This window comes from Vulpes lagopus, chromosome 5, assembly GCF_018345385.1.
Source record: "Vulpes lagopus strain Blue_001 chromosome 5, ASM1834538v1, whole genome shotgun sequence".
Classification (NCBI taxonomy): Eukaryota; Metazoa; Chordata; class Mammalia; order Carnivora; family Canidae; genus Vulpes; species Vulpes lagopus.
In genome coordinates this window covers 100,346,339-100,371,757 of record NC_054828.1, presented here as the reverse complement: position 1 = coordinate 100,371,757, position 25,419 = coordinate 100,346,339, and the positions used below count along the sequence as shown (strand labels likewise).

The 25,419-nt window shown below is 46.9% G+C and overlaps 2 long non-coding RNA genes across 4 annotated transcripts in view; one reads left to right on the top strand and one right to left on the bottom strand.

Annotated features, from left to right (window-relative positions):
• Positions 1-1,255: 1,255 nt before the first annotated feature.
• The window catches only part of LOC121491986, an 89,053-nt gene continuing 64,889 nt past the window's right edge, over positions 1,256-25,419 (bottom strand). The window contains exons 1-3 of one of the 2 annotated variants that reach the window (XR_005988092.1): positions 10,612-10,750; positions 9,662-10,426; positions 1,256-2,354 (exon numbers count right to left, since the gene is read on the bottom strand). This is a non-coding gene — a long non-coding RNA (uncharacterized LOC121491986). Of the gene's footprint in view, positions 2,355-9,661; positions 10,427-10,611; positions 10,751-20,641; positions 20,761-25,419 lie in introns of those variants that run through there. The other variant, XR_005988091.1, reaches the window with a different exon arrangement.
• On the top strand, positions 10,306-13,985 carry LOC121491988. Of its 2 annotated transcripts, XR_005988094.1 has the most exons (4): positions 10,306-10,440; positions 10,633-10,808; positions 11,638-11,785; positions 13,542-13,985. It is a non-coding gene; the product is annotated as an uncharacterized LOC121491988 (long non-coding RNA). The 2 variants fall into 2 exon arrangements; XR_005988093.1 differs by lacking the exon at positions 13,542-13,985 and having other exon boundaries at positions 11,638-12,263.

Below are 25,419 nucleotides of genomic sequence, written 5' to 3'. Positions count from 1 at the left end.
AAACTTTATTCTGTCTGGGACCCTAGCCCTACACTTACTTTGGTGAGCTGGACTGAACCAAGTATAAGCCCAGTACAGACAGGCTTAACACCCAGATCAGAACAAAACAGTCCAGTGACTTCCCTTTGTCCTTTCTACCAGGCTCATTTGCCACAGCTGCAACATCCAAAAGAGTGAGAGAAAATACACCAGTAAACATCCTTGGTTGTGTCCTCCCCTTGGGTGAGGAGTCAGGAAGAACGGTGTTTGTGTCTTTTAGCAAAGATGGCTGGCATCACTTTTGGATTTGAGCAAGGGTTGACTGATTCCAAATCTCATGTTATTTCCACTGTACCAAACCAATTCTTTTTTAAAAACCAATAACAGTAGTTATTCAAATAAGTTAGTGAGACCCATAAGGTTAACTAGCATGGATGTGTCTAAAGCTAGGGAATTGCTCTGAGGGTCTCTGCCACTTGAGCCAGGAGCCACCCTGGTACTGCAGGGAGAGCAACTATTCTAAGTCACATGATGATGGAGGGAAATCTACAGGATGCGACAGACAAGGATGATTTTATGATATGTCATACTAGGGCCTCACTAGGGCGATTGGAGACTGTAAACAGGGGTCTTTAAGACTCACTGAAGTCTGCATTTTCCTACTGACTGTGTCCTTCCTGGTAAAGGCACGACTGCCCATGGGATGGTGGCAACTTCTTTTCACTCTCTAAGGGGCTTGCTTCCTCCTACTCCAGGACCTGGCAAAGACACTGAAACAGGATATTTTGAGCCTACTGCTTGACTCCATTTGTTCCCCCAGGACATTTGAGCTCACTCTCAGTAAAGATAGGTTTTGTCCCTTTTCTCCCTCTGTTACTCTACATTCACTTTATATCATAGACACCAGAGAAAATTCCATATGGCAAGAACATTAACTGATTGATCTGTTAGAACTGATTAATGAAGTCACTCTTCCTGTAATAGGTCCACAAAGCTGACTTGATCCAGGTAGGAATCATTTCAATAAAATAAAAATGGAATAAGTTAGAAATGCTCTAATGGTATCATGTATAGAAAAATTATTAAAGGAAGAGAGAACAGATCAGTTCCTTCAGAGCAAGCAAACCTTGTCTTAGTACTTAGCTCTAAAATAAGTTTTTCACACAAAGTGTCATGTTCACCTCCGTGGCTTCTTAGAACATTTGAAGTCACTGCTCTGTGAATCTGATTATATCTGTGAACCCACTCCCCAGTAAAAAATTTTAAAAAGCACATATAACAATGCAATCACATTTTTATTCAATTTCTGGAAATTCACAGGCTCCAGATGCTCATCCATGGATTCTACTTCAGGGACCCCAGCCTAGGTTTAGGTCACGACAGAGACACTTGCCTCAAACTCTTTCCAGGTGAGGAGAGGACAAGGAAGAGGGACAGAAAGAGAAAGGATTTCCTATAGCTAAAGGAGCCATGTTGGAAGATCTTCAAGATGTGGCTCGGTTGAAATATGCCACCATGTGCTTCTATGCCTTACCAAACACTGAGAATTCAAAATTAATAAATTCTTCCAGTGGTTTCTTTTAGGTACTTCCCTCCCTTCCTCTACCTTTTATTTTTCCCCTCTACCTTTTTAGATTAGAGGTATAGTTTAGTATAGTTGACTAATCCCCAACAGTGGTGACCAAGAGAATTTTGCTTTGATTTAGCTCATAAGCAAGTGCCTTCCCACAGGCTTGGAGCTGTGGAATGAGGTGAGGCCAGAACGACTGACGAGGCTAGGAGCAGAACACTCCACACACAACCAAAACACTCTACCCTCTGCTCTTCCTGAGCTCATGAACACCTCATGCAGAGGAATGAGGAAGGGCTTTGACATCAGACAGACAAAGATTTAAATGCCTCTTTGTCACTATGTCACTTATGGCTTATATAGCTTGTGCAAGGCATTATATCCAAGCCACGTGGTCAGTACTATGTGCTTTAAAAACAAACATTTATTTCTTGCAACTCTGAAGGCTAGAATTCCAATATCAAGGCTTCAGTAGATTCAATGTCTGGTGAGAGCTCACTTCTTGATTCATAGATTGCCATCTTCTTGACCTAATTGCCTCCCCTCCCAAAGGCTTCACTCCTAATACCATCACAGTTGGGATGCTTTGTGGGGCAGTGCGGGGAGGGGAGCACAAATATTCAGTCAATAGCCGAGTACAATGGGCAGGAAGGCCTCTGAGTCCCAGGGTGATAAGGAGGCAGTATGCTCATTCCCGGGGTCCTCCAGAATGTGCTGAAATTTGTTCAAGATGCTGGGGCCAGAGTAGAAATCTTGACTTGCTCACAAAGATTCAGAATGCAGCAGCACAGCCTAGAACCATTCTCTGAGGAGAGATTAGAGGCTGAAATGAAGGCCACACTCTTGTGTAAATGAACGAAAGGAAAGATTCTTAAATAACAGTGAAAGATGAGGCAAAGAACACCAAAGACATGGATGACACAGTGTTTGGGGTAGGTGGCGGAGCAGGCATGCATGCTGCTACTGGCATTTACCAAAGAACAATTTCCAAGTCCCATCTCCACTGTCAGGAGTCAAACCAGCTCCTGCCTGGGGGTACTAGCTCCCCCTTCCTGCTTGCCCACACCTTGACTGGCCATCAGGAGCCCTGCTGGCTGGGTCCAAATGCCCAGCAATAATAACAACTGCCACCCAAGGTGAAAAGAGATCTGCCCAGACTTTCCCCCAGATGAGATTACTTCCAGAAAGGAAATCTGCCTAGACAAGAGCTACTGAGAATGGGGAAAGGGCATGGCATATTGGAGCCATGTGGGAAAAATTGATTTCTGGGGCCTCCCACACCCAAAGATAGCAGAGAAATCAAATGTACCAGGAAGAGGTATCATCCTTCATAGCTCCCACCCCCAGGCATCTATTTGAAGAGACATATCTGTGTCCTCTAGAACCCTAATGTGCTGTACTAGTCTGCACCAGTCTCCCTGGGAGGACCCATAGGAGACAAGGCTAGCCCCAGGCCCATCCTACCTCCTTTGGGCTAGCCCCAGGCCCATCCTACCTCCTTTGGGCACCCTTCTCTCCACATATCAAATCAGCCTGAGCATCCAATCCAAAACCAAAGGAAAGAACACAGAAGCAAGGATTCCCAGAACCTCTCCACGCTGATTCCCAGTCATCCCCAGGCCTCTTCCCGGACTGGCCGTCTCATTGGCAGAGCTCAAGGCAGGCTTATTTCCCCCAAGGTTGTCACAGACCAATTTTCTAAACTGCATGAAAACAGAAAACAAACAGAAAACCAAATCCACCAAAGCTTGAGTCTCAAGAACAGCTTGGCAGGCAGGAGCAACGTGCTAACAATTTCATGCTGTTTTAAGAGTTTCTAACGAAGCAACATGCACCAACAACCAGATGTGCCCTGATACCAGAAGGGAACACAGGCTTCTAGAGACAAAGATTCATAAAACAGGAAAACACTCATCAGGAAACATAGCTTCCAAGCATGCTGGGCCTGGGGTAGCTGGTGGGGAGGCTGTCTCGGTCCATCTACCCTGTGAATTTGTTCGCACCACCCTTCCTTCAGTTCTGCCAAAGAATTTCGGTCAGCACCTTTTTCATGCTGGGCACCTGGGACACGGAGTGAGTGCTCACAGCCCACGCAGAGCAAAGGCAAAGAAGCAAATGTAATTATAGGGTAATATGCTAGGTGTGAAATGGAAGAAAGAAGCCCAGGAAAAGAGGTCCTATTCAGGCTGGGTGGGAATCCGGGCACTTCTCAGAGAAGATTTGGATTCAATGTAGCTCAACATTATCTGTGGAGCCCTTACACACTGAGGACGCAGGAGGGAAAAGTCAGACATAGTTTGTTTACGTGGTTCTTACCCTCCAATAGGGAAAACAGCAGCCCCTTAAGAAGTGAATGGAAGCAAGTTGACTGTGCCTGTGGCAGGTGACTTCAGAGTATTTATATGGCAACTACTGCATGCAGGATGTCAGAGCCGGCACAGCATCAATGCACACTGGCTACAAGCCGCACGGCCGTTGAAGGAAGCTGGTCCTGCCTCTTGTTTACGGGTCTGTGGCTTATAAATGGGCCTTAGCTTCCCAGGGGAATGAGGTCATCTCTGAGTCTCTGTCACTAGGGCCCCACCACCTCTTAGATGACCACAGAGCCTACCATCGGCCAGAGCCCTGGGGTCCCATCTGCCCCACAAGAGCAGCCCCTGGGAGTCTGGTGGGGGCTGACCCGGGACAGACAGACGTCCATCATGCCACTTTCAATTTCTACCCCCTTAGCTTATCTTACTACCTGCCATGCTTGCAGTACACAACAATTAATATTTTTGTTACTGAAATTGTTGTGAAATAACAGTTATAGTGCATCTGGGGTTGAAACTTGCTCATCAGATAAATGTAAACATGATGAGTTATAACAAAATTTTTGTAATACTCAATTTTGACATTTCTTCTTTATCCAAAAAAAAAAAAAAAAAATCTTCCTTTTTCTCAAAAAGTATCCGCTGGCCCTGGCCTCCCCTGGCCTGAGAGGTCACTCCAGGTCAGAAGTCCTTCTGCGCCTCAGGGAGTCCTCGCTCCCTGGCAAAGTCCATTAGCTCCGGCTTAATGCCGCCCTAAAGCCAGTGGCCCTTTTTATTAGGGCTGTGTGTCACCTGGTAACTTGTTTATTGCACCAGCTCTGAGGGGGAGGGGACAGTGGGCGTGAAGGTCACAAGTAGGTGGGAATTGCACACCTCAGGCCAGAGCCTCCCCTTGGTCATTATTTTCCCAGAATGACCTCTGGGGGTGGGGGGTCCCCAGCCCTCCTTGAGCTAACATATGACAAGCCAGCACAAAAGAACTGCAAACAGGCCCCTAATTAATGGGTTTGCTTAGAGTTGTTTCCCTGTTTAGGGACTTCATCCCAATAATTGCAGGCTCCATAATCATTAATCAGTCACTAATACTTTTCTGGGTGCCGACCACAAGCCCAGCTCTGTTCCAACAACTGTGAGGAGAAGAGTAAAGAACAAAAACTCGGACCTGTGGCAGAGCCTCACAAGGATCCTGAGAAAGAGACTTCTTTCCCCTCTTTTCAGATGAGGAGACTGAGTCACAAAGAAATTAGCCCAAGGTTATCAGCTCATAAGCAAGAGAGTCAGATTTGAACATGGGTCTGGCTGACTCCAAAGCCTGGGCTCTGGGAAGTGACAGGTTAAGTGTTCAAAACTGGACCAAGGCAGAAGAACTCATGCTTGGGTTGTGCTAGGCATGCTCTCTGGATCCCAGGAGCCCAAAGAAGGGGAGGGACACAGGGCCAAGTTCCCAGAAGAAAGCCTTCCAAAGGGGTGGCATCGTAGGCTGGGCCTGAAGGATGTTAAACCAATTGTGCTCAGGCACTTTCTCCAACCACTAAGTCCAAGGTTGGAAAGGATTGTGGAATCTGTGCATCACTCAGGGCCAATAAATGATTACTCCTATGTCCAAGCAGGACACTGCACATACACACATGTACACACATGCAGACCTACCTTGGTAGCTCCAAAGAGTGCCCAGAATGAGCATGAGAAAAGAAGACACCGGTGGGTAGCAAGATATTGGCATTGGGCACCAATGGGGATTAGGGCGAGGGCCAAGCTGAGAGGAGATGCAGAGCCAGTGAGTCCTGTGATCTCCCTGGATCTGGAAGGTTGGCAGGTCTCGAATGTCTCAATTTAGACCTTGTCCCAGAACATGAGAAGTGCCAGGGGCAGAGGAGAGGGGCCAGGAGATGACAAAGAGCAAGGGCTAACTAGGAGCTGGGCCCTTTCTCCTTTATCAGTCATCCGGCCATGCCCACACTTCCGAGCAGTCTCCCTACCTGACCCCTGAATCACACACTAGCCAGAGGTTCAGACCTCCCCAGTTCCAGGGGAAGAAATGCATATGACAATCCCACTCACATTCACCCATGAGTCTCTCTAGGGTCCCGGCTCTGTGCACATTGATGTCTCGACCAGGCAGAAAGTCAGAGCCCTCAGGCCAAGCCTGGGTCTGTCAAAGATGGATAAATGAGAGCCAGCTGGGATCTGACCAGCTAGGTCCATACCAGCCCATCCCCTGAATGAGGTACGTGTGCCAGCCCCAGAGGAAACCCACGGAACAAACCATTCTCCCCTACAGCTGAGATAAGAATGTGAGCCTGGCCCCAGGGGTCACCCAAGCTCATCTTCCATGGTTCCCAGGATGTGACACACTGTGCAACGGTCTACAGTACATAGGACTTTGCCAGCAGGCTGTTTCTGAATTAGATTCAGAGTGAGCTGCTGGCCCATAGGAGCAGGCCAACTCTTCCTCCAGTGGCCAAGCCTCTCAGTCTCCAAGGAAAGTTCACTCTGGTCCTAGAAAACAGGCTTGGAGGTAGTGGCCAGGCACTGACCAAGATTTGATAAGCCAAACACCAAACATCCGGCAAGACTCAGGCCAAACTCCACCCACCAGTCCGTACAGTTTATCTGGAAACCTGCTTCTTGCTCAGATGCCCACCCTCAGCCAGATCTGACCTAGGACCAATCCTATACAAGTAGGGGTCCCCGCAAGTATAAGCTGAGGAAACCTGGCCTCTTCTGAAGCAGCTCCCTCCTCTTTCCCTCCCTTCCCTTGGCTCTCTCCCAATCTTCCATAGGGCCTCTGGCTGTTCTGTGCTCAACTAAGTGGCCAGAGAGGCAAAAACAAAACATTTATCATTTTCATTTGCCACTAGCTCCTGAGGTTTCTCTGGAGAGCCTTCCCCGTGCCACATCTAGAGTGCCTGGGGGAGATGTGCTGGAAAGCCCAGCTCTCCACACTGTAGCCCATCAGGAAGGAGACAAAGCACAGCCCAGATTTCCCATGACTTGAATCCCAGAAGAAACACAAAACCAAGTCTGTGACCTTCATTTATACTGTGGTTATTTATTATTCTAGGAAGAAGGTGGCGTCAGGAGGGAGATGGAGAGGATTTCCAACAGTAGCTATTGTATGGGAACATTCCTCCTAGGGCGCATGCCAGCTCTCCAGCCCCAACGCAGTCTGCAGGGTCTTGCCAGCATGTGAGCCTCACAAAGGGGCACTCACCTTCTGGAGCACCCAGAGAAAATGAGCCACGGCCTCAGAATTAGCCCAGCCTGTTCCCCAACCCACAGGAGCCCTCCAGGGCCCCCTTCCTGAGGCTAGCTGATGGGAGAGTCCTGGCTTCAGCGAAGAGACCAGCACCAGCTTAGGTCTGTAGTGGGACAGTCGAGGAATGAGCAGAGGATGCCCTTCCAGATCATCCTGCATCTTGCTGGACAGCCCCAGCTACCTAACCAGTTCTATCCTTCCATCCCTCCCTCTCTCTCCTCTCTAGCTCCTCCCCCTCCCTTTTCCCATCTCACTCCCTCTCCCCTTCCCTCTCCCCATCTCTCTTCTTCATCACTCCCTCTCCCCATCTCTCTCCCTCTTCCATTTCTCTCCCTCTCCCTCCCTTTTCTCTCCCTCTCTCCTCCTCCCCCTCACTCTCCCTCTCTCCTCCTTCCCTTCCCCCATCTCTATGGCTCATCCTGCACATCTCTTCCATGCGTGCATCTCACTGGCAGCTGGCTCTTTCCCACTCTCTAGTCCACGTCCCGCCCCCCCCCCCGATCCTCCCCCCCCCCTCAAGCTCCCACATGCTCCAAAGGCAGCAGGGAATGAGCTGTTTCAGAGCTGAATGGAACAGAAAACTGGACTCTTGACTCTGAATATGTTTCCGTGGAGCAGCCTCTGCTGAAAGCCAGCCACACTGGGCTCAGACGTGGGCAGGCAGCTCCAGCACAAGCTGTAGCTGGATTGTGAAACATGCTGCCTTTGCCCTGCATTTGTCCACCTTCGCTCGACACTGTCATCTCCAGTCCAAAATGCCTTTCAACAACCTTTCTCTTCAGCCATACATAGACTGACTTAGGCAAGTGAGGACCTGAGATCTCCTAGGAACCATCTCAACACCAAAAACTGCAGGGAAGCAGCCTAGAAAAGTGAAGTCCAAGAACCGGGTCATCCCCATACATTCTTGCCAGTGCTAGCCTTGGGGTGTTGAGCAAGCCCTGCAGAACCCAGGAGGGTGGACCTCCTGGGGATAGGGTTCAGACAAACACACATGGACCTCACCTCAGGTGGCAAGAACCCTTTCAGGCGTAGAGGGAAAACCTGCCATTGCCAAGGGCAGATTCTCTAATATCAAGAATTCAGGGTTATCAATCAAGTAGGATTGTCAGATAAAATACACAATACCCAATCAAAACTGAATTTCAGTACACAACAAAGCATTTTCTAGTATAATATTTCAAATTTTGCATGAGACATACTTATATTCAAAAATAATTTATTGTTTATCTGAAATTCAAGTTTTGCTGGGTGCCCTGTTTTTATTTGCTAAATCTGGCAACCCTAATCTAGAGCTACCCGACTCCACAGTCATGTTGGAAACGGAGAGGGGGTGCCATAGGGCAAAAGGGACAAGAAATTACAATCGGCTCTCCGCTTTCTTGTCCCCAAGGGTATTTCTTCACACTTCAGCTGGGCCCCAGCTGTCCCAAATTCTCCATCTTGACCTCTCTTGCAACCATCCCACCTGATTCCTCAGCTGCTCCTAGTTCCTGTGGCCCAGATGTAGACCAATGCTTTTGCCCCTTAATTTGGCTGAATTGAAGTTGAATTTTTCAAAACAAGTTTTCTTAGAAAAGTAAAGGAGCATACAAATATTTGAATTCATAAAAAAAAAAAAAGTATAGTAGTTGTCACACATAAGATCAAATATCAAAGTCCTGAGATCAGATAAGTCTAGACATGGTCTGGTCATTCTTTTCCTTCAACAGTTCTTGGATCCATTGACTTGTGGTATGATTTTCAACCTGGCTGGCCCTTCAGTGAAGCCAGCAGAACATTCTGGAACAGAGGCTCTTGTTGGCTGCATATTAGAATCACCTAGGAAGCTTTTTGCAGCCTCTCCCAGACCAATTAAATCAGAATTTCTTAAAATAGGGCTCAAGTATCTGGATATTTATAAGCTCCCCAGGTGATTCTAATATGTAGCCAGGGTTGAGGACCCATGAACATCAGAACCACCTGAGAACCAATAAAAAAAACTACTGATGCTTGCATCCCACCCTCAGAAATTCTGACTTAATTGGTATAAGGGGCGGCCTGGGCACTGGGAGTTTTAAAAGCTCCCTAGGTGATTTTAATATGTAGCAAAGTTTGAGAACCACAGCTCCACATACTTTAATACACTTCAGATCTCCCAGGGACCTTGCTAAAATGCAGATGCTGACTCAGTAGGTCTAGGGTGTGACCTGAGATTTCTGCATGTCTAACAAGTCCCAGGTGACACCAACGCTGCTGGTCCCCAGGCCAGACTTTGATCAGCAAAGCCCTAGATTGATGATCCTCAAGCCTGGATGTACCTTGGAGTCATCTGGGGCACCATAACAACTACCTCAGCTTGGGTCCCTGCCCCCGAGATTCTGAGGTAATTGCTGTGAGGTGGGACCTGGACACTGGGATTGTAAAAGCCTCCCAGGTGATTCTGATGTACAGCCAAGGCTGGGAACCTTGGATGCGGCCCAACGTGGAGACGTCATTTTACAAGTAGTCCCGTGACCCCCCAGAGGGGAATACCATTCTCCACAGGCTGTTCTGACTCACCTCTCGTCCCTGCCCCAGCTGGCAGAAGATCCTTTCTTCCCTTGCCTCAGAAGGCCATGCCCTCTAGTAAAAATTCCCTTTCTCCCACTTCGGCCTGAATAAAGCCTCCAATTCCCAGCTCTGTTGCAAAAGAGAAGTGATTGACACAGTACCTTGAAGCCAATGACTGGTCAGAACCCGCCCACCCGCCTTGCTCGGTCACAACTGTTCCCTTTGCTCAGGGGGTCTTCTAGAACGATGCCTCTGCCGGAGGAACCCCGGGCCACTGAAGAGCATGCTTCTCAGCCTTCTAGTAACACACGAAGAAGAGAAACTCTGCTGTGACCGGTCGCCATCAATCACAGGTGCTGAGTGGTTTTCAGTGCGTGGTAGCTCTCAAGCCAGGTTAACACACAGCCTCTCCCCTGTCCTGCCTCATCCTTTTGAAGTGAAGCTGTGGTGACTTGTGGGAATAGAAGTGGCCCTCGGAGAACCAAAGGACAATGTGGACTTGAGAAAATTATTACTCCCTTTTTGGTGTGACTTCCACGAAATTATTCATGAATCACTTTTGTTTTCCTAGGGGGATGACCATAAATACCATCTGTAATGCATCTTCATTAGGAGCTTTCATCCTCTGACAGGGTCTGTGTCTTCTGCTGGGAGTTGGATGCTGCTGAGAGAGATGCGAGTCCACGACTTGGGGCTCCGGCGTTTGTGTAAAATATGAACTCTAATGTGTAGAATTTGCAGGTCGCCGAAGTGTCACAGTCTACTGAAATGGGTCTGGAATCAATAAGGTACACATCAAACTCAATTGTGTTTAATTTTCATTGCTACCTAGAGGAAAGCCCAGCATAGCCCTACACGAATGAAATTAAACATGAAAGCCCGTCTGAAGTGTAGAAGCAATACTTAAAATGACCTGTAAATAGGGTAAAACATGGCAGCCCAGCCCATCACAACATTACCATTCATTTTTCTTTCCATAGTGGAGGTGACGGCCGCCATGAGAAAATCAGAAGAGACACGAGCACATTGCAGATCTAAAAGAGAACAAAGTGTTTTCAGTTACACACCAGCAGGACTTCCTTCTTTGCACACCCCTGGAGTCTCTTCCAAGTGGAAAATCACACTCTGTCCAGCGGAGAGCAAAGAAGGAAAGCAAGTAAAACCAGGCCCTCCTGAACGTGGCTGCCTCCCGGCCCCAAGCTGCCCCAGCTTAGTTCCTTGGCCAGTGAGATAATGGAAGTTTCAGCCCTCCCAGCTGACATGGGTGGGGGGCAGACACCCACACTGGGCACTTCCAGCTGACACTGACCTTTCAGTCATGGAAACATCCCCCAGACCGACGCTAATCGGGGGCACATCTGGCGTTTGGACTGCGTCCAGATGGGGGTTGTGTTAGTCGAGTCAGCATGATAACCCGCTGGGGAGGCAGGGGAGGGGAGAGCGTAGCCCTGCTGAGAGCAATCAACATCTTTGGCTGTGTATGTAAGACATGGTCATGCTGCGGGCCGGTGAGTCATAGAACAGAGACCACCTCCTCCCTGTCCACCCACATTCCCTACCCCCACAAGCAGAGGAGACAACTGGAGAGAACCCCAAGAGCCGAAGCAACCTCTCCAGGCTTCCACCACTGGCCAGGGGAAGTCTAAAACCCCACAGTCCTGACTCCCACTATCATACACTTCCCATATTTCTACACTCTCTCAAAGTATAGTGTAGCACACATTATCTCAAGATAATATGCAGGCCAAGGTGATGAAAAGTATCCAGCTGTTTTTCCTCTGCTAACTTCCTGTGACTTGCAAAAGTCTAGGACAATTTTCCAAAGTAGTGACAAATCCCCTTGGTCTCCATCCCCTGTGCCCGTCCTGCCACCCCAATTCTTCCACTTAGCTTCTTTTTTGGATTTAGAAGGAGAGGCTGCCCTTCCTGACTCGTTCCTGGACTTTTGCCAGAAATGAACACAATACTTTCTCTCTCATCCCCAGGACAAGGGACTGCAATGGTGAATAAGACCTCATGGTATTGAAAGTTCAGCCCTACAGGTCAGGAATGACCAAAGATATTGCCCAGCTCTCAGCGTCTGCCTTACAGAGCCTGACACCTGTTGCAGCTATGAACAGCCCTGCTAAAGAGGTAATTAAGCAAACCAAAGCCAGGATAAAAGGGATTATGTCCCCACCCACCCACTCAGAAGGCTGTCTCCAGCTGTCAGAAGTTCTTTCCATGGCCCCTGGAGTACAATCTCTACTCATAGGCACCATGTTTCAAGCCTACCCCAGTGACCTTTATTCTGTATAAATCTCCAGGCACAGATAATTATGGAAATCAGGAATCTCATCCACCTGCTCAAATCACAAAGAGATTAACAGGATTTTCCATTATAAAAACTGCAGAGATCTGTTTATCCTTCTCTCTTTATTTGTTATAAATGCTTAAAGACAGAGAAATAACTCAGGTAAAAACAAGACCCACATCAATGATCAGCTTCCCAAAGTAAATTTCAGCTTATCCAGTAACTAATCAGCTTGTAGAACTCCCGAGCACAGTCTCTTCCTTCTACATCCTACCTCCATACAAGGGCAGCTCTTATCCACAATCCAGTCAGCTTTGTCCTCTTCTGGAATAATCAGAAAGGAAAATTTTCCTCACTCCAATTGGAGATATGTCATATCCCCCCCACACACACACACCTGAAGATCGCCTCCCCATTCTCAGACCCTTCATTTCTTTAAGATTGTATTTATTTATTTATTTATTTGGGAGTACAAGTGAGTGAGAGAGAAAAGTAGCAGGGGTAGAGGCAGAGGTAGAGGGAGAAGCAGACCCCTTGCTAAGCAGGGAGCCCAACTCCACTCTGGGTTCCATCAAAGGACTCCGGGATCATGACCTGAGCCAAAGGCAGACACTTAACTGACTGAGCCACTTTGGTGCCCCTCAGACCCCTAATTTCTGTGGTCCTAACTGAGAAATAGGCTTTATCCACAGGGCATTGAGACAAAAAAAAAAATGACCCTCCTCCCCCTTTATGGGATAGCTTCTGAGTTTCTCCCTCCTCAGGACGCTTTTGGAAGACTATGCAAGCTCTCCAGGTCTCTGAGAATGAGCTCACAGACACCGTCACTCTTCCTAAACCCATGCCAGCCCTTTTCTCCTCACCAATGATTTGGTACAAAGCCATTTCATGTTCCATGCCAAACCAGTAATTCACAACACTCATCAAAATCTGCCTCCATCAACTGACTCAGCAATCCTGCTTTCCAAACGTAGCCAACCTCCCTAACACCCTGACATCCTAGCCTTCAGCTTCACTATTTACATCACATGAGAGCTTTGGGCTTAGAAAGCCCAGTTCCCTTTGGATAAAGTATGCAGATGATTCATCCTCTCATCCTGAGCCTTGATATCCATGCCAAAAAGCTTCTGAGATTGGGCTCAGAGAGGACAAAGTGGGGGAGTCCTGTTGCTATGGAAACCAGTGTGCCAGTTTCCAAAGGAAAAAGACTAGCTGTTCTTGGGGCATGGCTTTGCCAGGCTGTCCTGTATAAATTGAGGAAGCTTCTAGCCCAGAGGGACTGTGGACACAGCCTGGGACCACCATGGAGCCTCAGGCCACACTCACACTTGCCTGTCCCTTCCTTTCCATCTCACCTCCTCTCATGAACCAAGGGATCCGACCCACCACCAACATCCCGTCTGGCCTCCTGGGCAGTTTCTTCAGCACAGCTCCCCAGCCAAGTATAAGGTCTACTCTGTCTGTAGACAAAAAGGGTTTTGACTTGATTCTGTGTTTCAGGGAGTGAGTTAAATTCCATTAATGGAGGTGGGGGTGGGGAGGAGTGAGAAGGATGACAAACAACAACTTGTCTTAACTTCTTACATTTCTCCTCAGTGCCTCAGGAAGGTTCACAACAAAATCATCAGTGATAGGGAGGGCGACCTCCCAGCTGGACCGTGCCTCAGCCCTGAGAGGACACTCCACAATGACAAGCTGACAGGACTTGGAGACTGATTCACAGGCTAGGAGGAGCATGGAGTGGGGGTTTCAGAGAGGAAGGTTCAAGGTCCCAGAGACAGAATATCCAGGAGGGAGATTGATGGATTGATGTAAGGGTCATCACATGCCCAACATGCAAGGGAAGTGGGCAGAAAGAGACAACCTCCATCAGGTAAGATGTGTAACAGGCGTAATAAGCTCCAAAAATGGAAGCTTCAATTGCTGGAAGGTCCTAGGGGCCAAGATAATAAAACTAAAAACACTTTAAGCTCTCTCTGTAAGGCACCTGGGTGGCTCACTTAGTTAAGCGTCTGCCTTTGGCTCAAGTCATGACCCAGGGTCCTGGGGTTGAGCCCAAGAGTCAGGCTCCCTACTCAATGGAGAGTCTAACCTCTCCCTTTCCTCCTGCTCATGCACCCTCTCTTTCAAATAAGTGAGTAAAACCTTTATTTTTTTTTTAGTAAAATCTTTTTTTTTAAATTGCTCACTATGTACCAGGCACTCTATGTTATATATACTGTTACATTTATTATTTTGTATAATTTTCATATCAACTCTGAGAATGAAACTATCACATGCCCATTTTACAGAAGTCAAAACTGAGACTTAAAGAAGCTAGCTAAGGTTACAGAGCTAGTAAGTGAAGGGACTAAGATTCAAACCAAGCCCTATCTGACAAGAGTGCACACTCTTGACCACTACACTAGAGCAACAGGTCCTAGAAATGGCGACCATGTCTATTTATGAATTATAGACTAGTGTGTGAATGGTGCTAGAAGGACTTTTAAGATCCCAGAAGGCAGTTGTTGTCTTCATTCTGATCAGGATATTAGCCATCCCCTCCATGCAGCACTATTTTCAGGCAAGGTGTGTTTATAATATTCTATGGCCAGACAGCCCAGTGTATACCAGAGCCTTGCCAACACTCCTTCCAACAAAAATACAACAGAACATGGTAGGCTGAGCAGAGGCTCCTGAACAGAAGCCCTAGATGTTTCATCTGTCAAGCAGAATACCAATCTTTGATTTCTCTACCTTCTAGAGGTCCCCCAGGGGACACAGTAGGCCCTTGAGATACTGGGGGGTAGGGGGGAAACAAAGCCAAAAAGGAATGAACAAGCTCCACCTACCTCATTCTTGCTCAGGAATTTCCTTTACCTCCCCATATACTTCCCTCCCTAAATTACCCACCAGAATTAGGCAAAAGGCCTCAGGAGCCAGTGGAGGGACAGGATCCGGGCAAGGGTCAGAATTTCTCTTTCAGTTGAATGTTTTCTGATTACTCTTGCCTGGTCTAGTCAATCTGAATCCATCACTCTCGCTGGGTGGTGGGTGAGGAGAGATACAGCCTTAAAAGTAGATCTAGGATGTTTAAAACCACAGTACAGGAAGAAAGGCATGATAAGCTAAACCAAAGAAGGAGACACAGTTGCACAAAGTTAGGGGATCTAAAGAGCCCCCTAGGTACCAGAAGGACCAACATAGTAAGAATTTTAAGAGGTGATAAAGGTAACTTGCTGTCAAAGGAGGCAGATACAGCTAAAGAAACAAGTGAAATTAATTCCTTTCTCAAGCCATCATAAAGGTGAATGGCTACCAGATGGTCAGACAAAAATACCTGTCCACAAGCTGCTAGAGAAAAAAAAATAAATGCAAGAAGAAATCAGATCCTCCACTGAGCAGGTGAGCAGGAAATTAAAATATCTGTACACTGACCGCAATGCAAGACCACACACAGTCACACGGAGGCTGTTAGAAAGATAGTGTGAGCATGAGCAAGCATCTGTCCTCTGTTTGCCAGCTCACACCCAGAGAGAGTCACAAACCTCACAGCACAAGATAAAAATCTTCAGAGAAAACCCAGCCACTCCAAGAGGGATGAAGATGGCACAGCAGAGGCCAGGCCACTGAAGGGAAAGTAGCATACCTCACAGACTGTGTCCCTAGACCCCGTAACAACATCTTTTCCTGAGCACTTCCTACATACCAGACCCTGTGTCCCTGGCAGCTTCGGAAATGACCCTCGCTGATTCTTGCCTCCTGTGTGAACCTTTCCTTCTATGTGTGCCCTGGACCTGGTGACTTGCTTCTAACTAATAGAATACAGCAAAAAGTGATAGGATGTCACATATCAAAAAAATCTCCCTGAACTGGTGCTTCACAGACTCTACTACTCCGACTGTCAGTGACTTAATCCCCCTCCTCTCCTTCAATCATCCTGTGTTCTTGTTGCTACATTCTTTCTAGAAGATACACACCACACACACACACACACACACACACACACACACACACACACACACCCCAAAGGCTCCAGAAGCTGGAGGGAGCTCAGCCTCCTCCTGCCATTGTTCAGCTCTTTCCCAATCAATCTCTTGCCAACCACAAATTAGCATTACACAAGCATTTACAGTGCAGCCCCCAGGGGCAGATAGAAGCTGCTAATCCTTAAGAAGGGGCACTGGTACAATAGCAGGAGGCCCAAAGCCTCACCCCTACCCATGGGGTGCTCCTTTGCAGCACTTCCAGCTCTTTTGTGAGCTGTCCAAGTCAACCACAGATGGTGAAGTTACGGGGGCCTTGAACAAACAGGAGACAGTTGGAGTCCGGGGAGCATCGTGCAGCATGACACACATTCCTGAGACTCCATCCCCAGCAGAAGAGTACCTTGGAATGGATTCCCTCTCAGAGCTTCCAGGTTGGGATTCACTCTTCCATTTTCCATTTTTACTGGTTAACATTAATGAATGGCTCCAGGTGGGACCAATCCAGAGCATGAAATGTCCTGGAGTCAGCGGTAGTTAGACCTGCTCTCCCCTCTGGGCAACTTGGATTTTAAAAGCCCAGGGGCTTTGTTTTCTTTTCTTTTTCTTAAGAATTGATTGGCCTTGTGAAGTATAATTGAACTTCCTGATCCCAAAAGAAGGCAGCCCTGGCTGGGTTCCCAGGATCCCAAGTGCTGCCTTTTTTGGGGCCCTCAGGGGCCATAGCAGTCCCAAAGGCTGGCTCTAGAATCTGCCCCTGACAGCTCCCTGCCCCTATCCCACAGCTGGGTCTGGATTTAAGGGGAGCTTGCAAGAGGGGAAGCCTCTTATCACAAACATTTCCTGCCTATTTGCTCCCTGACCCTGCATACCACAGTCCTTCCTGTCTGGTTGGGCTACCAGTGGTGGCCACAGCAACCTACTCACAAAAGACCTGCAACACAGGGTCCCCAGACCTGTCTCCAGTCCAGATTCTTCTCCATCCACACCTGTATCTCTTCTCTGGGGAGCTCATAGTTTCTTACAGGCCACCCAAAAGGGCTCAGTCACTGAAAAAATGGAAGTCAGGTAGAACCAGAAACCAAGAGGACAAAGGCAGATAAGGATTTTTAGTTCAATAGAAAGTGTGACTCAGCTGGAGCTCTACTCACCTGCTCTAGGCTGCTGTCTGTCTCTGAGAGAGAAACAGAGAGAGAGGCAGGCACCTGTGAACGTCCACAGGCCTGTCTTTGCTGTCCTCATCCCTACATTGACTCATTGACTGCACATGCATGTGCATGTGACATTGAAGCCCTGTGGACTATGGCAGGTTTAGATGCTGAGGGATTCAGAGCCCAGGGCCAGTGGGTCAAGGACTAGCCCAGCCCAGCTGTGCTCAGCCAGGGCGGAGTTCCTAGGTCCCTCTCCTCTCCCAACACCTGTGTCACCCCTCCCTGCGGCCTACACTCTGCCTCCTGCCCCCAGCTTGCTGTGTGGTCTGAGCCCTCTGCCATGAGAAGAGGGAGGGAGGGAGGGATGGGCCAGCGTGTTTACAGTCAAGCATAACAACCTTTATTTTAAATAAATAAAAGTTTTAGCCAGTTTTCACTTCCCTCTTCTTCCAAAACGTTTTCTCCCTCCTCTTCTTCCTCCTCCTCCTCCTTCTCATCATGCCTGAGCCTTTATCTGTGAGGCCACCCAGGGAGGGGCTGTGGGAGTGGGGAGAGCAGAGGCCAGGCTGACTCTGGTGCTTAGAGTCCTCTCAGGTCATGTGACAACCCCCTCTCAAATGCCCACGGAGCCCCCGGGGTTCTTGCGAATTCAAGGATGTCCAGGCCTGAGGAATAGAGACTAAACAGGAAACCTGGAGCCCATCACCAGCATGTGTCCATCTGTTTCTCCCTAGTCACTGTTGCCCACCCCACCCCCCACTCCACTATGAAATTGCCATCCATCTGTCTTCCACTTTGGCCTGTCATCTCTGTCTCCTTCATTGGACCCTCATCCATCTGTACCTTCCCACAGGACAACTGTCTCTCAGTGTCTCCTTTGGGTTGCCATAAATCTGTTTTCCCCACGAGATGTTCCATCTGTCCATCACCCTACTGGCCTGTCATTCCATCCGATACCCTTGATCATCCTTTTTGTCCATCTGTCTCCCCTCATTGGATATATTTTGCCCATCTGTCTCCCTGGATGGGCCAGGGATGGTAGGTCTCTGAGATATGGGAACCATCGGGATTCTACTCTGATTTCATTCTAGCAACAATAACAGTAGCAACCATTAATCAAGCGTCTACTATGTGCCATATAGTCCGTGTATATTATCTCCTTTAACCCTCCCACAGCCCCATAAGGATATGTTTATTTCCCTGTTGTACCAGTAAGGAAGCTGAGGCTCAGGAGAGTTCAATGTCTTGCCCAAGGTCACACAGATCCTAGTGACAGACACAGGGTCCAGAGCAGCTCTGCCCATGCTGAGTGGGGATGAGGACGTAGTCTCTTTACTCCCTCCCCCGACCCCAGATGTAAGACTCCCCCTCCCCTGGCCTCTCTGCACATTTAATTTACACTTTGCTGCTGGATGTTTTCAGACTGGTGAAGTTTCCTCCCTGCCCTGGCTTTGCACAAAAAAAGTGAAGGGAAAAAAGCAGCCAGATGTGAGAGTGATTCGGAGGTCTTTGGGGGTGGGGGGTGGGGGTGGAGAATGATGTTAAATAAACATCCAATGATATTCTTTCTGCAAAATGATCCATTTTCATGGCACCCAGGAGTTCGTCCAGGGGTCTCTGGGTCACCGGGGAAAAGCGTTTTGTGTGTTTTGGCTCCATATTCTTCCATTGGCCACAAAGAGCTAATTCTTCCAATTAATGAAATCAGCACTGCTGATGGAGATGTACTGACAAATTATTTTCAAGACAAATATATTCACACCAATGGTGGGGCTGATAGGCCTGAAAGATTTGGAGGATACAGAGGGAAGGTCCCCACCAGCCAGAGACACTGAGGTCATTCATGATGTCCAGGATGTTGGCCACCACCTCAAGGGACACCTTTCTTTGCCCAGAGCCATGGTGGCCCAGCTGGATTGTCTGCGTGGAGGGGCTGCCTATCAATGGGCTTCTGTATGGCCCTGGCAGGTTCCCGGCACCCCTCCCCTCCTCCCCAGTGCCCCAGCCAAGTCTCCTTCAGGGCCCAGTCTGAAGGGCCTATTCAGCATTTTGGATTCCCTGATGGGAAGTGAAAAGGATACAGACAGATGCTTCCGTGGAGCTGAGGAAAAGCTGCAGGCCTGGAGACAGGAAGGGCAGGCTGAAGCCACAAAGGAGGAGCTCAGTGAGAAGAAAGGAGGAGGCTAGAGGTCCTGTGGGACGAGAAAGAGAGAAGAAAGGAAGGAGGGGAGGGTGGGGGAGGGGACACAGAGGTGGGAGGACCAGCTAGGGTGGGGAGGAGGCGGGAAGGAGGCCCCCAGGCAGAGGGAGAGCTCCCTGATGGGAGATGGAGCAGCACCAGAAAGCAGTGTGGGGTTTTTTAAAGCCACAGATTTCATTTCCTGATAATGTTTTTTTCAGGCTGATATTAGCAGCATTTCTCATATTCTGAGCAGATCTGCCCATCGGGGGAAAAATGATCCAGAGTATGCTGGGTGATGGGGCCCAGCCTCTACCTGGAAAAGCCCACAGGATGGCCCAAGACCAAACCAACATTTCATCTCCTTCTTGAGCCCATAGAGAATAGGACAGATTTTGCTTCCAGCCAGACCTCCAGGACAGCAGGGAACAGTATCTACGTGGCTCTGGCAAATCAGCCCTTCTGAGTCAGAAGATTCAGGGTGCAATTCTCTCCATCAAACCAGTTAAGGGGGTTTCTGTTTTTCTGCATGAACCCTGACTGAATTGGTGTTGTGAGTTTTGAGGGTTCCCGAGTTAGGGGCCAAAGGAACCAAAGTGCAGAGGATTCCGCAGTGCCACCAAACATCTTTCTAAAGCTCTGTTTCGGGACACCTGGGCAGCTCAGCGGTTGAGCATCTGCCTTCAGCTCAGGGCATGATCCTGGAGTCCTGGGATCAAGTCCCACATCGGGCTCCCTACATGGAGCCTGCATCTCCCTCTGCCTGTGTCTCTGCCTCTCTTTCTGTGTCTCTCACAAATAAATAAATAAAATCTTTTTAAAAATAAAAAAATAAAGTTCTGTTTCCCTGCTTAGAATCCATCTGTGCAGTCATAACTTTACCAAATAAAGTCCACACTCCCAAGCCAGGAAAGTAAAGCCCTCAAGAGCCCACATGCTCAGTTCGGTCCAAGACCAGCTGCCTTGGCACCCCTGGGGACCAGCACCACAGACTGCTAAGGCAGAAGCTGCATTTACCCCGACCTACAGGCTGCCCATGTGCCCACGATAGTATGAGAACCCCCATTCTCTGACCACTTCCAACTCATTCCGGCTAATCTGTCACCATCTTGGAAAGCTACTTCCCCAGCAAACTGGACTGTAAAACTCTCCAAACACCTTTCACTTTCCCAATCCTGAGTGCTAGTTCATGTTATCTCTTTCACCTTAAAGATACTTTCCTTTATGCCCACTTGTGAAACTCTTGTCTACATTTTAAGACCAAATTCGAATGCTGCCCCTCCAGGGAGCCCTTCCCACCATTCCCTGCCCTTGCCAGAGGTTAGAACTTCCCTGTAACTTGTTTGGCTCCCCCATACAGTGTTTTTCGCTGTCTTGCATTTTGGTTTTTCAGGTACTTACCAAAAGTGTAGTAGTGTGTAGTAGTTTACAGGACCTTTGAGGTTTAAATCCTTGTCCCACTGCTTCCCAACTTTGACACTGAGCAAGTACATGATTTCTTTGGATCGCAGTTTCCTCTTCTGCAACACAAGAGTAATAGTTATACTCAATCATAGAGGTGTCTTAAGAATTTTTAAAATATATTTATTGCTTTGCCAAAAAATGTGGCATGTAGTATGTGCTCAATAAAGGATGGTCAACCAAATGTCATGACCCAAAGAAGAGTATTCTTAATCACACAAGAAGTGAGAGACACTGCCCATAAAACTCAACAGCCTGCCCAACATGGTACGGTCTTCCCAAGACTGATTGTTTTGTGTCCCTTTGCCTAGAACCATAATTTGTTCTTCAAAAGAATCAATAATTGTCATTGCTGTTTTTCTAATCATTGGTTAAAAGTCTGGCATCCTCAATTTGGTTTCTACATTGTCCCCCCATTGAGCTCTTTCTGCCCCCATTCCCTGCTTCCCTTCCGAAAGCTCAATGTTTTCTTTATTTTTTTTAAACATATCAACTGGTCATTAGTATCTATTTTCTTTTCAACTTCTTTGTATAACTTAATCAACTCTCTCATTAGCTTTATTTTTTACTCCCCCCAAAAAATGTTTCTTAAAACTCTTATTTTGTGTTTTTATCTCCAAGGGAACGCTTTGGCTGGGTTTTCTACCAGGAATGACACAATTCTTTCCACAGCTATGCAGGGGGAGAATTTTAAAACCAATAGAGTCACATTGCCTTGATCCTACACTCAAAGAATTCCTCAGACACACAAGTCTCCAACTGGCCATATTTCTCAATGCTGTCTCTACCAAAAAAATGTTCTTTCTGGTTAAATCCTAATGGAAAGTGAAATAAATACTGTAAGAGAAGCCTACTCAAGATGGGGGTCATTCCAGAGTCCAGTTGCCTTGGATTACAATGGTTCTTGATATATTATATCAGACTCAAGTATGGTATTTTTTATTTCAATCAATAAATATTTTCAGTATCCTTTCAAAGTTCTATATGGTGACCTGTTTGGTTTAGATGCAATTCATACATCATCTGTATCCCATGGTGTGTCCCATTTACGATTTTCATGTCTTGATCTATCTTGTATTACCCAGGGGCAAAATATTGATCAATGCAACCAAGCTCTTTCCACTCCAAAAAAAAAAAAAAAAAAGGATTTTCCCTCTTCTTGCCACACTTTCCCTAACCATAAGAAAGCAAGAAAGAGCGAAGCCATTGTTTGAGAGTTCAAGGAACTGGATTGAAATGGGACCTCTGGCAAGTCGGAATGTGATCTACATGGGAAATCTCCAAGAGGACACCTGCTCATTCAGAGGTCATTGTCTCCGAGCTCCTGAAGGTCAGCCTCGTGGGAGTTGCTTCTTTTTGGGAAAAGGGGCAAACAGGCATAGCACTGGCAGGGACAGAGAGCTTTGTCTGTGGGAAAAAGACAGTGAACCTTCAATCCCAGGCAGTGGGGGCAAGGCTTACAATTTGAATTAGATGTCTAGAAACTCAATATTGCCCAGAGTATCGATTACCTGGCAGACTCAGATCCTCTCCTGCTCCAGAGGGCAGGAGTAGCCAGGCAGGTCTCTGACATGAAACTCTCTGTGCACCTTTTAATTAACTCTAAGAAATGTGCATCAGAGTCTTCCAGAAAGGGAGCTTGTTCTGCCTGGTAGGACAGAGGAGTCATCAAGATAGGAATTTGAGTATGACAAAAATATCAAGCAGATCCCATGTCTGTCTTAGGCTGGGGAATTAAACAAGAGTAGGTTCACTCTTTAAACATTGGGTTGGGACCATTGATCTACTCCAAATTCCTTCTCAGGGTTTTTTTTTTCCAAAGGGACTCATAAGAACGTCACCTGTCCTGTCTACCTTCTAAGTATCAAATGTCTTTGGTACTTAGGCAGCAAAATGTCAGGAACCATCAGTTATTGATTCTATACAGGTTAGTAATTCCAGATACATGGCTGAGTTACAGAATTCTACTTAACATCTGGATGTGAACTCTCTCCCATCACTCTGAACTTGCCATTCAACTAAACCTTTCTAAGGCTTTATTCGGGTATTCACCATCAACACTGAGTATGTGCTTACCAATATGCTTGATTACACAAGCCAAGATATACATGGTCTCTTTCCTCAAGGAATTGACTTTCTAGTAGAGAACACAGAGTGTGAGCTAATAATAGCAGCTATATTTATTGAAATGTTCTGATACCTCTTTTAAAAATATTATTTATTTTTGGCAAATAAAATTGAATATATTTAAATTGTATAGTGTGATATTTTGACATTGTGAAGTGATTACCACAAACTAGTTAATATACTCATCACCTCCCATAGTTACCACTTTTTTTTTTTTTTTTTTTTTTTAGATTTTATTCATTTATTTGAGAGAGAGCATGAGCCGGGAGAGGGGCAGAGACAAGCAGACTCTGCAGAGACAAGCAGACCCAGAGCCAAACTCAGGGCTTGATCTCATGACCCTAAAATCATGACTTAGCTGAAACCAAGAGTTAAACACTTAACTGACTGATCCACCCAGTGTGCCCCTAGTTACATGTTCTATATGTAGTAAGAACACTTGAGATTTACTCTCTTAGCAAATTTCAAGTATATATTGATTATTAACTACAGTCACCATGCTGTACATTAGGTTTTCAGAACTTATCCATCTTGTATTTGAAAAGTTTGTACCCTTTGATCAACATCTCTTTTCCCCCACTCACCTCCTCCAGCCTCTAGTAATTACCATTCTACTCTCTGTTACCATGCAGCTGACCTTTTTCCTACCTTTTTAGATCCTACACATCAATGAGATCATGTGATAATTTGTCCTTCTGTGTCTGGCTTATTTCACTCAGCATACCATCCTCCAGGTTCATCCATGCTGTTGCAAATGGCAGGATTTTCCTTTTTTTTTTTTTTTAAGGCTGAATAATATTCTATTGTCTATACCAAATTTTCTTTATCCATTCATCTGTCAGTGGACACTTAGGTTGTTTCCACCTTATGATATAATATTGCTGTTGATAAACATAGGACTCATAGCCTCCAAGATGGTCCCCAATGATCCTCACCTCCTGTCATGAGCTTGTGTGGTCCCCTTCTACATTGCTGATGGCTGACATGTGGAACTAATATAATTTGTGAGGGAAATAGTGTGTGACTTCTGAGGCAAGGCGATAAATAACATGGCAGCTTCCACCTTGCTCTCTCTTGGCTCAGGCACCTTCAGGAAATCCAGCTGCCATGTAGTGAAGATATTCAAGAAGCCCTCTGGAGAGGTCCACACAGAGAACTGAGTTTGCCCACCAATAACTGCAACCTTCTGCCGACAGCTGTGTGATTCAGCCATCTTAGAGGCAGAGCCTCCAGTTTTCTGACAAACCTTCAGATGACCAGAACCTCGTGAAAAACCACAAGCCAGAACCACTTAGCTAAGCTATTTGCAAATCCCTAACCCACAGAAACTGTGTGAAATAGCATCTATTGTTGGTTTAAGCCACAAATTTGGTGTAACTTGGTATGCAGCAATAGAAAACCAATCCAGCACTTTGTGTTCATGATCTACTGAAGCCCTGAAGTGGGATGCCAGTCCTATTGAATATTTACTCTTGTCCCAACTTTACAGATGAGGAAACTGGGACTTAGAGAGGTTAAAACTAAGAAGCAAAGTCAGAGCTGAAATCTAACTCCATTGGACTTCAAAGTCAGTGTTCTTAACTGTGCACCATGAAATGGTTTGGGTGCAAATGCAAGCATCTATACAGAGGATGAATGGTCACAGTGGGAAAGGTAGTGAATTCTCCCCGGAAAGTCCAGAATTAGAGTTAAAGCAGTGGCAGGCTAGACTAGTTAGAAGAGGTGAGACTTGCAATGAAAATGAAGGATGAGCAGATGTTCACCAGCTTGCAGCAGGAAGAGGAATTCCAGAGGGAATAGCATTGGTAGCGACATGAGGCTCAAACAGCATGGAGTGTTCAGATCCTGCCTGTGGTTTCTAGATCCAGCAGAATCAAGGTCTTCTTAGCTAATTTTCCAGGGGGTAAGTCTTGGTTCTAGCCCAAGATCTACTCTTGCAGTCCAGGACCCCTTCGAAATCACGGGAACTGTTGCCTTCCCCACAAACTGCTGCCCCAGTCACTGCTTTTGATTAACTCAAATTCCCTTTAGATCCCCATTTCTTCACTGGGTCAGCTCTCTTTTACAGACTCAGCTCCTAGCACGTCTGAAACACATACCAGTTCTTCCTGGCAAACAACTCTCGCTCCTTACAAAATCGTAGTTATGATGTTTACATTTGCATTCATAACATATCTCCTGTCTACTGCAAAATATCACATAAACCTGACTTCCTTCATCAGCAGGCTTACTAGAATGGCAAATCAGGGAGATTCAGAGGACTAAGTGTGTTGGATTTCAGAAAGGCATCTATCTTTTCTCGTGGTAGTCTCCTGAATGCGTTGGTGGATTATAAATTAGAGAAAAGCCATATGGGAAATTAGTAAAATTAGTAGCTGGTTTAATAACCACACCCAAAGGTTACTGACTACAGGTTGATGTCAAGTTCTAGAGGACAACCTATATTGGTGTGATCAATGGCTCTGCCCTCAGCCCTCTCTGAGGCAACATCTTTCTAGAAAGCAAGCTTCTGAACTTTTTTAATGGCTGAAACGGGAACAGTTTGTAAGTAGGTAGGATGGCAGAGGTGAAAACCGCATGCCTCTGCAAAG